A 7,657-nucleotide genomic window follows, 5' to 3' on the forward strand; every position below is an offset into this window, starting at 1 on the left:
ATTTGTCTACGAACATAAAGAGAAAATCCGGTGATCTTATCACAGTCCCATGTCCAAATTACAGCCTGACTCTGGTCCTCTTCCATACAATTGACTCCAGTAGTATTATCTCCTATATATATATATATATATCCAATTCCTCGAGATCCTTAATCGTGATGACCTTAGCTTCTTCTGGTGTTCCATTAAGCTTTATCATCACTTTACAGTTTCTTGTCCAAGTTGCTTGGATTTTTTTTTCCTTCCGTAATATGCGAGCTTGTCTGGCAATGTCTGCATTCTTTTTTGTAAGATGTTCATTCAAGTCTACTCCGCTTCCTCTCAGCTGTCTGGACTGCCTCAGTAAGTCAGTTTTGTGTTTTTGATTTACAAATCTCACTACTATCGCTGGAGGTGCTTTAGCATTCTTTCTGGGAAGGGTATAGCATGCTGCAATGTTGTTACTGTGCAGGGGCAGTTTTTTACTCGCAAAAAACTCCACAACTTGCCACTCCAGTGTTTGCAGCTACTCTACCGGGGGCTCATCACCACCAGTTTGTCTCGATGACTCTCGCGTAACTCCTGTGTTTGGTTTCGAGACCAGTAATGATGACATCCTCAAGCCATGTCTACTGTTCCAACTCGTCCACTCTCCTTTCTAAGAGTTGGATTTTCTTGTCTTTCTCCATAATCAAGTTTTTTAGTTCTTTAATTTGGTCCATCAGAGACGTAAGTAATCCTTGTTGCTTAATTACTTTCTTGACATCCATCGACAACGAATTAAGTGAAAGCTTGATCTCCTCCAAATCCTGTTCGATTTTCTTCATTTTTGCCATTTTCTCCTCTTTTAGATATCTATCCTTTGTTTATTCTTTTCCCTTTGTTACTATTACCTAATTCCAGGCAGGATCTATACTCAGAATTACATAAAATTAATTAGAATCACCAAACAATTTTCACCACGCCACCCGCCTGTTTCTTTCTGCGCCATCTTGTTTCCTGACAATCTGGTTGTAAGATTACGATAATTATTTATTAAAAGCGAGACATTTTAAATGAGAATGAAAGAAACGCATGTCTTTGTGCCTTCCTTTCCTTGTTAATGCCCTACGTGGCACCCTGGCAAAACTTTGCTAGACCCACCCCTGCACAGCTACCAACTATCAGCTACTAGTGATGTGTCGGTCACAAACAAAACGGCTCTTAAAGCCGGATCTTTGAAGTGAACGATGGGAACCGGCTCCTTATTGGGAGCCCTGTTTCTTTTTTTTTTTTTTTTCTTTCTCTCACCCTCTCTCTCTGACTTTTGCCGATCAGAGGGGGGAGGGGCGGTAGTTATACAGGAACAGAGCAGGAGGGAGAGGGAGAGAGCCAGGAGCAACAACAAGAGACAACATCATCACATTAGAAAGGTATAGTAATGAAAATGAGTGACACCAAGAAAAGAAGCTAAATCTGTCTATGTGTAGAGTCTGCAAGAAAAGGTTAGCATTGTTGTGTGTGCACTAACAACCTGCACAGGCACTTGAGAACTGTCCACCCATCAGTGCAATGGGAAGATAAAACATAATTTGAGTGTGATATCAATGAAGGTGCCAGTGTGTCTACTGCAACTGTTGCTGCTGCATCTCCAGCATCTTGCAGTATACCACCACAACGACCTAAACCAACCAAGAGCTCTATTAGACAGTTTTTGCAGAAGTCTGTGACCCCAGCAAAACACACCTCAAAAGACCTGGCAAAAATGATTGCACTTGTTTTCAACTATTTTCAGTTTTTTCAGTTGTGAACATTAAAGGATTCAGAAAGTTATTCATGCACTAAATCCTGTATGCAATTCCAAGCAGGAAAACACTCTCCCCAAAACTCATCCCAGGCCTATATGACAGAAAACGTGCATCTTCTTTTTGTTTTGCATATTAATTCTTATTTTATTGTGTTGTGGTTTGCAGTGTTTTGTGTTTGCTTCACCTTAAATCTGTTTAAAAGGAAAAGTTGAAAATTTAAATATTTAAGTTGAATTGTAAGTAGTTGGTTTTTGTATTTTATCATTTATTTTTTAAATTTTATGTGGAGTAATTAAATAAAAGCATATTTATAAAATAAACATATATAAATAAAAATACATTTTGTGCATAATTTTTTATTGTTGTTGATAATAAATTAATTAAAGCAACAAAACAACCTGAAGAGTCGGTTGGGAGCCGAAAGAGCCGGTTCTCTAAAAAGAGCCGGAATTCCCATCACTACCAGCTTTTTGTCTCTCAGAAACAGCTCATAACTTCCCTTCAACTCAACATTCACTGATTATAAAGATGCCTGTAACAGTTTCTCAAAAGGTTTAGCTGTTACCAATAGCTCAGGAAACAACAGTTTAGTAGTAGATGAAGGAGAGTGCAATGTGTGTTTCATTTAAAAAGAGAGTCCTCTTTTTCTTGGAGCAAAGTATTTCTACTACAAACTCTTGCGTCCTCCACACGTGTGCTTCAAGGACTTCTTCCTGTGTGCTGCAGCTGCAGGACTTTTTTTAATGAAAGAACTCTGATAAAAAAAAAACAGTGCTGAGTGCACGCTTATAGCCCATCTCTGTGAATTGCATTGCAGGGCTCAGCAGACAGATCCCACTCATACACATTCCTGGATGGCTCATGGATCTGGTATTTTGTGTCAGGAACACCAACTGAGGATGTGGGTTAGATTTCTTTGAAAGAGAGGAAGAGAAGGCCGTGAATAAATCTGTCAAATAAAGTTACGCAACTGTGGTTGATCGGTCATTTTAGTCCCTCTTCTGTGTTTGTCCTCCTCACAAGGTTTAACACAAAACTGCCAACAGTGAACTTATTAAACAGACCCGTCTGGCAGTTTACAAGCTTGTCTAAAGGGCAGCAGCTTTTAAATGTTGCTGTGACTGACGAATTCACTGCATTCAGTCCAGAGGAAAAAGCCTCTTTGATTTTGCTGGAAGAAAGTGGAGGACGAGGATGATATGGGTATGGAGGACAGAGGTCTCAGGTAGAAAAGGACGAGAACGAGGGAGGAAGTGGAGTGAGGATGAAAGTTTGGTTGGAATGCCAAGTTGGAAATGGGTGATAGGTGAAATCAGTTCAGATGAAGGGAGTGCTGTAGTTTGGAAGAAGATAGCAAGAGAGGAATTCAAACTGATATTGACGTTTAGGAAGGAGGATGAGAATATACAGTTATGTTTGACTGCGGTATCAAAGATACCTTCAACATAAAGTCCACTTTACTCTAGTTTCATGAAAATTAGAGCTGATTGCGAACACTCATGACAATTCAAGAAACCTGAGTCAAGCTACACAAAGTGGGTGAAGGAAACAGGAAGTCAGAGCAGGAACAGAATCGAACATCCGGAACTTTCTAAGAGCTGCTGCGAGTAGCTTTTGCCGTTATATATGTCTATGTTGTTGAAAATCTGTGTTGATTTTGTTACATAGGGCCCTGAAAAGCGCTATATAAATGCAATCCATTATTATTATTATTATTATTAACATAACTGATTTTCAAAAAGTTTAGTCAGTTCATCTGTACAAATGAACTGATTTTAAATGAAAGCATATTTCCTTAGATTATGTGGCTTTTTGATACCAAATAATAATAAAGTTTATAATGCCCTCTTTCACGTAACTGTGGGCACTCTGGGGTTTCTATAACCCGGTTGTCAGAAACTTCCCACACTGTCTGTCAAGTCTGTGATCACTGTGGTTGATGATTGGTGGTTGCTGCTGCTGATTGGTTGCTGTGGCGGTGGAGCTTGTGGTGGGCCTGTAGATGTTGACGGCTGTGCTTCTGAGTTAATGAGAACTAAAGCATCGGCATAACAAACACATTACTTTTTTAGCTGATATCACTTATAGTGAAATGAAAACTGGAACTGCTCACAATCTGGTGGTGGTGGTATCAGTGAAGCACACACCAGAGTCTGTGCTTCGTGGGCCTTACTCAGATGTCCACATGCAGTATTTTTAAAAAATTGGGTCAGGCAGCGTGACCAAGGCTGGTACCCAGAATGATCTGGTGTGCAGGCCTTCAAGTGTGAGCCTAAGTTACAAAACATGAACAAATTATAAATTACTAATAAAGTTAAATATCATAATATGATGTTTATGGGCAGTTATGCACCAACTATACAGGACTATATGGTCATTGTAACTTAGCTAATTGTATAGCTGGCTCCGGTCTTCCATGTTTAATCTTTCCTGACACTTTGTACTGCAGCATTCTGCAGAGTGGTGTCAGTTTTCAAGACCTTCTTCTCTTGCTCTTGACGAAGGCAGTCGCACTTTTTCTCCTCTCCTCCTCCTCCTCTCCCTTACCTTCCCTGCTTAGCCTCTTGTGTCCTTGTCTAGTCTTGTGTTTTTTGTATTACTTTCCCTGAACACTCTCTCACGGTCTGTTCTCTAAAACCTAAAAGAGGAATTATGGATTTGATCAACTGGTCCCTGAATGCAACTGACACCCTTTTCTCAACGAGCCTGAGTGTTGAAGATATCTACCTATTCGGAACCATGATAACAGGGTTCTTGCTGATCGGAGCTGGCTTGGCCCTGACTTATCGAAGAATTAAAAAAGCGGAACCGGCTGTTCAAACCCCCACAAGGCTGCCCGCTGGGATTGAAACGATGGGACGAGGTGTGAGTTCTCAAAATGGGCTCATTGAGTGCAGCATGGATAAGATCTTGGAGAAGCTTACGGCTGCCGTGAATACTCAGAATAAGACCTCTTAGTGCAAACTGGATCACATCTTGGAGAAGCTCACTGCGGTCGTGAGATCTCAGAATCGGCTCTTTGAGCACAAGAATGACAACATCACGGAGCACAAGTTTGATAACATCATGGAGAAGCTCACGGCTATCCAACGGGAGATTGAGAGACCAGTGTCGGACTGTTAGAACAACTTTGAAATTCATATGAGTTGTTCGCACTAAAGTAAAAACTACCATCACTTCATGTGGATACCCCTTTGGCACCAGCTGTGGTCTCAAGGCTGGAGCTGAACAACAACACCCTGATACGGACTGTGTTTAGACTGTTCTTCCCATTCTATGCAAGGCCACCTGGGTTGGCTGGAAGACTGTTTACTTAGCCTGGCAGGGCGGAGGACACAGATATACACTCATCCCCCCCCCCTCCAAACGCCTTCGACGCTTATTCCCTTCCAATGCTGACGGTGGATCAAGGAGACCAGCGCATAGGCTGCAGGCCCGGATGTACTGTCTACATTGGCTGTCTCTCACCCTTTACCCATCCCTGTTGCTTGTCACGTGTTTCCTTATGGTATTAAGAGTTTTTGTTTTGTTTTTTGTTTTTTTTTTGTTATGTGCTATGTGCAGTGGTGTTTTTTTTTTTTTTTCTGTTCTCAACCTGATCTCCCTGTTGGAGCTCAGTCTGGGGGGAGTTATTTTTTTCTCCTTATCTTTCCTCATGTTGTGCTTTTTCCATTGTTATACCTCTCTGACCTGTCTTCCCCATGTGATGTTTTTGTGTAATGTATGTATGGTTGGAGGGAAAGATGGCGCCGCCATTGCGTGCAATAGGTCGGCAGCCTTAACATGAAATTGCTCACTTGTGGGATTAATAAAGGTATCGTATCTTATCTTATCTTTTAATGCCAGTACTCTGGTCCTCAAACATTCTGTCATTGTGAGCTTAAATGGTTAAAGGAGTGACATGCATTCATGAATCTGTCTATAGTCACAAATAATCCAACTATTTTTCAGGATTTGTTGCAAATTTCTTGCAGAGCAGGTGTTCAGTCACGGGCCTACTTTATAAAATGATTTAGAGTGTGGGCAAATTAAGTATGAGAGGAGGTTTAGCAGCTGGACATTTCACAAATTAAATGTAGTTTTATTTATATGGCACCAAATTACAACAACAATCGTTGCGGTCACCACGACAAGAACTGTTGCTATCTTAGTGTAGTGATTAAAACCACACAATAACCATCAAGCGCCTTTATACTATTCATACATTCATACATTCATACATGCTCTAAAACAAACTAGGGAGAAAAATGCAACAAAAAAGGAGAAAGAGGAAAAAACAGTGACACAATCACATGTACATCCAGTCTTGTAGGAGACAATACAATATAAATTACATTTCAATGCATAAATATCCCTTTTTAATGTCAAATATATTAAATTACCATCCCTCCTACATCCACAAAATCATCTCAGGCTCTTTGCCTTCCCAAATCACCTTTGTTCACAGCCACTCATCAGCACAAAGGAGAGAAGAAGAGCACGTGCTACTATTTCTTCTTTTATACCCTCCCTTTCATCCCCTGGGTCCTAAAGCCTTCCCAATTACAGCATTTGTAACTTGCCACACCAATATACCCATCTATGCTAATAGAAGGCCACATGTCAGCTGTAAGACTAACAAAATCCCCCTTCTGTATGTCAGCCGTGGCTTTCTCCTTGATGTTGTTGTCCTTGTCCTCCACCACTTCCTTGAGTGTCTTTCTCGATGGAAGGATAAAGGTGGGGTCATGCTTTTGGACCAAGGCCCTGAAAGCTTTCATTCTCTTCAAAGAGCTGCAAATCCTCCACAAGAAATACAGCAGAGCCTCATCCAACTCGGTCTTTCTGACTTTCACAGTAGAAAATAGATTACATTCAAAAGGGTTAAATTAAGTAACTCCAACTTCAAACATTTGTTTAGGGTATGATCCTATTACTAAAACACAACAAAGAAACAAACTTAGTAATGGAAAGTTTCTGTTCTGTGTGCATTCACATTTCCAGCTGAAAATAATTTAGCCTTTGGGAGCTACAGTTATTAATTTGTGAATTATGTTAATTATGTAAAACAAAGACACAAATTAACTTATGCATGAGTTCAATGAGGACGCTCTGCAGTCATGCATCTGTCTTAGCTTTATATCACATCCACTTTTCATGCTGTCAAGCTGACTGTGACATCACTGGTCTAGCCCAATCATCTTTCTGCCACCCTTCTTCAGGACAATCAGCCTTCACTCCGTGTACTTTAAATCTCGCATCTGTCATTCTCCCTTGCAGACCCATTTGTGCAACCCACCTCCTCCCCATCACCTCCTCTCTCTTGTCACTCAGGCTCCATTTAAGCCTCCATCTTCATGTCCACCACCAGGATCTAGAGTCTGCAGGTCATGCACTAATCCCCATCACCGCTGGGATTCTGTTCTGCTGCGATGGGCCATCAGAGTCTAACCTCAAACTGAATTCTGTACATCAATAAATCATCTCCAGTTCCTTCAAATGATCTCTCATATTGAAATATATGGGACCTTCACTTGTTGTTGTTGTTTAAAAACAGGCAGAAAATATGCCGATTCAACACATTGTCCATTTTTCAGCATTTGTAGGCCATTTCAGTTTTTACAGAATGATTTTGTAGCATGACTGTGATTTATTATTGTGATTTTACTGGCTCTGCTGAACAGTTTGAAAAAAGAAATGGTACAGTGAGAGGCAGCACACTGAATAGACAGTGTGTATTGCATAAATGTGCAGTGAATGATTTTCTCTGATGAACTTTGAGGTTTTTATTAAAACTATGACAGCAATACATGTTTTCTTTCAGAAATTAAAAAGTAGGCCATTAAAAAGGTACACTTACTTTGTGTTATTCAAATGCTGCATGAACACAGTAATTCACAGCCACTGTGCTG

This window comes from Perissodus microlepis, chromosome 17, assembly GCF_051167445.1.
Source record: "Perissodus microlepis isolate ML-2025 ecotype Zambia chromosome 17, ASM5116744v1, whole genome shotgun sequence".
Classification (NCBI taxonomy): domain Eukaryota; kingdom Metazoa; phylum Chordata; class Actinopteri; order Cichliformes; family Cichlidae; genus Perissodus; species Perissodus microlepis.